General features: G+C 41.2%; 1 long non-coding RNA gene across 2 annotated transcripts; it reads right to left on the reverse strand.

Moving 5' to 3' along the window:
* Positions 1 to 4,008: 4,008 nt before the first annotated feature.
* Positions 4,009 to 5,981, reverse strand: LOC127962204 (uncharacterized). 2 transcript variants are annotated; one of them, XR_008154534.1, is made up of 4 exons: positions 5,920 to 5,981; positions 5,612 to 5,638; positions 5,134 to 5,217; positions 4,009 to 4,538 (listed from the first exon to the last, which is right to left on the reverse strand). It is a non-coding gene; the product is annotated as an uncharacterized LOC127962204 (long non-coding RNA). The 2 variants fall into 2 exon arrangements; XR_008154533.1 differs by lacking the exon at positions 5,920 to 5,981 and having other exon boundaries at positions 4,010 to 4,538; positions 5,612 to 5,913.
* Positions 5,982 to 6,332: the final 351 nt, after the last annotated feature.

Consider the following 6,332-nt stretch of genomic DNA (forward strand, 5'->3'; position numbering starts at 1 on the left):
TTACCTACATATACTAAGTCTCAGATGTCACTCAGGTTAGCTGTTTAATACATTCATTAGGTATTGTAAAGGACCTTTTTAGTTTTTCCTTTTTTTTTTACAGTTATACATTGTGATAATGTTGAGATTAGTTTTTTCGTAGGTTGCAATGCTGGACATACATAAAATCATGTTACCTTCCTAATAATAAAAATCTCTTGCATCATTATAGGAGTGTCTCAAGTCATATCTGGGTATATATATATAAAAGATTCAGTCCAGGACACCCCATTATCCACTTAATTCTTATAACTGCTGGTATGTTTGAGCTGTGGATTTGTGTACTGTTAAGACTGATGTCTATTAATATTGCCTCATTAAAAATTTTTGCCCTGACCGCACTTTTGGATATAGCTTATTTTGGGTAAATTGGTCAGTAGTAATGTCAGAAGGCCGGCAGTACTTAGACTGTATGATGCTTACTGCAAACAATACAGCGGTATAAGATGGTGACAACACTGGTTAGATCTTGCAAAATCATACAAACTACTATTTGTGTTGCAACATGGGTGGTTTCCAAAGTAGCAGCATGTGTCTCATGTTACACATTGAAATGTGATCAGTCTTAGCAAAACATAGCAAGCTTTCCATCTCCTTGCAAGGTCTTTGACAGTAAAATGCTAGTGTTTATAGACATTTTCTGTTCCTGTTTTCTTAAGTGTACTACCTTAAAAATGTTGCTGCAATAATTATGAAAATATATCATGTGAATGTGAAGCTTATGTCATGCCGCACTGAGTTCTAGGAAACTGCTAGACTGGGAGGATCACACAATCATTCAGCTATTGAGTTTGAGTTTTTTCATGATTATTAAAAATCCATTGTTGTTATGCTGCATCGAGAATTGCAGTAGTAACTCAGATCATCTTTCTGAGAGAAAACTGGACAATGCAAAGGCAGCATAAAGAATTTTATTAAAAAATATTTGTTTTGTTATGCTGACTGAAAGTCTTGATAGCAATCTCTAAGTTAAGTGGTCTAAATATATGTATGTGACGAGTGGGGCGGGGCCGAGAGATGTGGGAACGAGCGAGGCCGGTAGAGTGATTGGGAAATCCGCGACACCTGCGCCCCACCGCCAGTCTCGAGTCCCACAGAGGAGATGGAAGGATATAAACCTGGAGTGACGACCGTGAAGGACGAGAGAGGACGAGGCCTGGGCCATTATTTTATGTTTGCTGTTTATTTTGTGCGCACCAGTCGTCCGTGAGGGGCTGGTGCACTGTTTTATGTTTATTTTTTGTCATTAAAGTTTCATTTTGATTGTGCGCCGGTTCCCGCCTCCTTCTTCCGGATGAATAGGAAGTTTTTATTATCACAGTGGTGCCGAAACCCGGGAGAAGGAGGGACGCGCTGCTGAAGATCCCTCGCCGCTGTGGTGAATCCGTGGTGCCCTCGAGCTGGCGAGGAGTGTGCCGCCATGGACGCTCGAGGCGGTGGACTGGAGTGATTTGCCGGGGACGGGCGAGCTTGCTGCCGGCCGCCCGTGATGTGGAGGGGCGGTTGCCATCCGTGAGGGAGCGGAGGAGTCGGCGCCGTTCGCCAGGGGGCCGGAGCCTGCTGCCATCTGCCGGAACGGGGAGGAGCAGGGAACGGGGGACTCCTGCCGGCTGCCCAAATCCGGAGGAGCCGTCGCCATCCACCGGGCAGCGGAGGAGTGTCGTGCCGTCCGCCGAGGGCCGTCCAGTGCCACCGCCAGGCACCGCGGAGGAGATCACCCAGCTGGTGGAGGGCCGAGCAGCAGTGCGTCTGGGAACCGGATTTGGTTTTTTTTCTTTTCTCTCTCCCCTCTCTCGTCCTGTGCCCCACCGCCGGTCTCGAGTCTCACAGAGGAGATGGAAGGATATAAAACTGGAGCGACGACCGTGAAGGACGAGAGAGGCCTGGGCCATTATTTTACGTTAGCTTTTTATTTTGTGCGCACCAGTCGTCCGTGAGGGGCTGGTGCGCTGTTTTGTGTTTATTTTTGTCATTAGACCCCTCCACCACTGGTTGACCAGTGGGAACAGCCTGATGTGATGGTTGTGCAGGAACATCCATAGTATCCCCATGATTGTGAAAACAGGAATCTGAGGCACTTGTAGAAAGCACATCAAACTCTGAATGATGAGAAAAATAAGGGGAATCAAGGGGAATCAATGTTCAGAATCCTTGATTTTGATACCGTCAGATACCGTCATAGACAGCGAACTTTCCTCAACATGTGACTGTATATCACCTAATGATTTGGCCTTCTTAGACGGGAGGGAAGCACCTGCTGCTGATGCCCTGCGTTTCCGAGTGCGCGAACGGACTACATATAACTGCCTGAGTTTCACAGTTGAATTAGGGTCTAACTCGGCAAGACAGAGCTGCCGTTCCGACATAGGCAAAAGGCTGCAGTGCATGCACGGGTCCGTGAGAGCCTCTCGCAGATGTTGAATACCCAAACATGACGGACAAATGTCATGACCGTCGTCAGCGAGAAGATGATTAGGGCAAAGCTTGCAAGCCAGTGGGAAACCAGTGGCGATCGAGCTGTGAGCCATAATTACTCATTAATAACACCCTCGAATAGCACCGTATGGTTAAGTTTAGCGGGATGAAAAAAAATTACACAAATAAAATAAAACAATTACCTCGGATGAACTGACAGGTAATTCCACAAATATCTCATGTAAAAAAGTGTCTAAAATGTCCAGCGGATTGAACGGAGGAACATTCGAGGAAATAAAAACTGAGACCCTTAACTAACGTTAGGTACGGGAAAAAAACACAAGATACCAGATTGCACAAGTGTTATCGACGAAGTAATAACTCACCAGGCACTGTAATTTAATCCAAATCCTTGGAATGTCGTAGACCTTGTGAGGACGAATCTCACTGCTCAGAAAGCTGCACTTGACAGTGTGAATAATCAATCAATACAACCTATCTCAAACAAGCGAGAAAGTGAAAGAGGAAGATTTCTGAGCTACTGTAGCCTATAACCTCCAGGGCTCAGCATACGTCACGCCACGTGACTTTGTTAGTATATTCTCTCGACCTACCTAGCTGGCGCTGCGATAATCTATAGTGTTAACACTGCCTCTGGCGGTCAGTAAGAATGAAACTGAACAACTGTTTTATTACAGGGATAGCTGGACGCTGTTGTCCATATTAGGCAAGTGGGAGGAGCTTTTGCTGCAAGTGGGCTGGACTTCACGGAGAGCTCCAAGTGGGAGGGACTTTTGCCGCTAGTGGGCGGGATTTTACAAATGGGCGGGGTTTAAGCGGAAATTTCACATTGCGTCTTTGCCGGGGTGCGCGCGAATGAGGATGGCATAAAGAAGCGATACTAATGAAAAACAGATTTATTGTTCTTCATTGTAGTTAAAATTTTATTAACAAGAGGTTATATAATTTTGTGACAACTGCAAACATACAAGTATATTAAATTATATTAATTTTATAATTATATCAGTATCAAGAAAATGAATGAGTAATTTAGAGCAATAAAATGTTTACTGTATGTGAATGTTTTTCTTTAATGCAAGTTTGAAATCTGAGGGAGAATTATATTGTTTAGATTGTTACAACCCCCTGTAAGCAGGCTGATTGTTACAACCCCCTAGGTGAAACAACATTACAAAAGGCCACACGTGGAAGTACATTTTACAAATAAACATTTAATTTAAAAAAAGAAAACAAATCTAAATAGTAATACAAGAGTTAATAATAATAATTAAAAAAAAAAAAATTCCAAGACTTAAGAGGAAAATATTATTGGTACCAAAGTCCAATTTAAGACACTCATTTCCCCATCTCCTTTTTATCACCAACTCAATCACAGGTAACGCTCCAAACCATTAAAAATTCAAGTTTTATTTGTTATATGACATGCAAAAAGCAGTGAAATGTAGGTCTGGCATACTCTTTTTAGACTGTGCAAAAATTAAATTACATACAAATTAAATTAAATACAAATAATGAAACAACAGGAAAAAAATACGTTTTTTTTTTTTTTTTGGAGATAATTAAATACAAATAATGAAATATTCACAATATACTGTATTACTACACAGATGATTTGTAGAGGTGCTACACAGAAACTGCTACACAGATAATGTGCAGAGATGTACACAATGTGCAGTGAGGATGAAATGCCTAGTTAGGTTGTCAAAAAAGCGCAGTGTGCAGAGAGTTATTGGGTAGCCCTAAACAACCAGTCTATAAAGTTCAGTGTGTTTAATGTCCATGTTTAGTAGTCTGATAACATGAGGGAAGAAACTCCTCCTGAGCCTCTCCATCTTTGCCATCAGACTGCAGAAGGGTCTGCCTGACTGTAGCAGATGGGTTGGTGGGGTCTTTAAGGATCTTAACAGCCCTAGATTTACATCTCCTGGTTTGGATGTCTTGCAGAGAGGGGAGAGATGTTCTGGACATGTGCTCAGCTACTCTTTGCAGGGCATTTGAAGGTATTGAAGATGCTCACTCTCTCCACTGTGGTCCCGTTAATGATGATTGGGGCAGATCCGCTGCTGCCTCAAATAGAAAAGAGTTATTGTAAAATATTATTACAATATACAATATGAATGTTTCTACTGCATTTCTGAACAAATAAATGAAGGGCTGGTGAGCATCAGACTTCAAAACCATAACAAAATCTGTCCAACCCCAAAAAGTCCTGTAGAACAGATATTTAAGGAACCTCAGGTTTTAACCTGCTTGAATTTTATCAGCATTGGAACACTTTGCTGCTGCTTTCACTCCAATGCTATGGATTATATTTTTACTGGAATGAAGTGTCATTAGTCACTAAACATTCAGTCCAATGACATCGTAAAATAATTCACTGTTGACAAGTTAACATTAACTAAAGTACAATGCACATTTATGTAAGACGTCCACAGAATGTAATGTCATTTACATTCCAACATTTGTCCTTTAGGACAGTCTCTGACCATACCCCTGGAGCAATTTTAGGGACAAGCGCTGTTGCAAATGTCCACCTTTAAAGTATGAACATAATTTATCCACACAAAAGACCCACATACACACACACATTAGTCAAAAATCTTCAGAAAAAATAAATTACACATCTTGATGCATAGAAAGAACAAAAAAAAGGTTTACAGGAAAGTGATCCTTTGGGTTTGCAGAGAGAGACGGTAACCAGGTCACTGAAATATAACTTTTGGCCACCCAGACTTGAACTTTCTGTAACACAAAGTTTACACATAATGTTTTTGTTTGTTTGTGTTTCCTACAATGTCAAAATTAATTCTACACCTGTTGATATGTAATGCATGGTAGTGGACACTGCAGTTATCCTCACATATCCACTCTGTTATGATTATTAAATTGAAAAATCCAAAATGTTTCAATTGCATTACATTATTTGGATTAACGTTACACGTAAAAATAGATAACATTTTAAAATTGTTTTGAAACAATGACCAGCTTTGTTAAAGTCAAGCATTATCAGTTAGGAGTTTTAACTATTATAGAACACTGTACTAAATCTATTAATAGTTATTGATCGCTTAAATATCAGTGCAGTTATAATACATAGGTCTGCATATTTGACGTAACGTTAGTAACAATAGCCTACCTGCTTATAGTCTTCAGTGTCCGTAATCTGCAGCGTAAATGTATTGCAGAAATATTTAGCACAAAAGGGTAACAGACACAATAAAGATGTAATTTATCTGTGCTGCTAATGCTGTCTTAACGTGCTCTTGGAATAATCGTAAATATGAGTTTTGAAGGTAAAAAATTGCACATGAATGTCCTCCCATTTTCAAACTTGAATGCAATGAGCTTGTAATCATGATTTAACTACGTCAAGACTAAAACATCAACCGCCAAGATACTGCACTTTTTCGCAACTTGTAATACGTTGTACGAGTCTAAACTTACCCCTTCAAACTCCTCTTTCTTGACGCTGAAAAGCCTTGGGAAGTTGACGTCGTCTTTTTTTTGGGGGGGGGGGGATTCGCAGCGTGCATTAACCCCATGACATTAAATAAACCAATCAAAAGGCTCTGGAGGTTTGTACAGCCCACTTGGAGCTGAAGTCCCACCCATTTGGAGCTGACCCGCCCATGTGGAGCTGGCTCCGACCTCCGTTTATACCTATCTCATATTAGGAGTTTCCTGTTATGACTTTCTGCGTGAGAGCGCCCTCCGGCTTTGAGTGTGAATGAAACACACACTGCAGGAGAGTTTAGCAGTCCGTGATGTTAATTTCGCCTTCTCGGTCCGAAACAAACATCAGGCCATGCGCAGACTATCCTGTCTATTTGAGTTTAAATCTATATTTATTCGAACCA

The sequence above is a fragment of the Carassius gibelio genome, chromosome B7 (genome assembly GCF_023724105.1).
Source record: "Carassius gibelio isolate Cgi1373 ecotype wild population from Czech Republic chromosome B7, carGib1.2-hapl.c, whole genome shotgun sequence".
NCBI lineage: Eukaryota > Metazoa > Chordata > Actinopteri > Cypriniformes > Cyprinidae > Carassius > Carassius gibelio.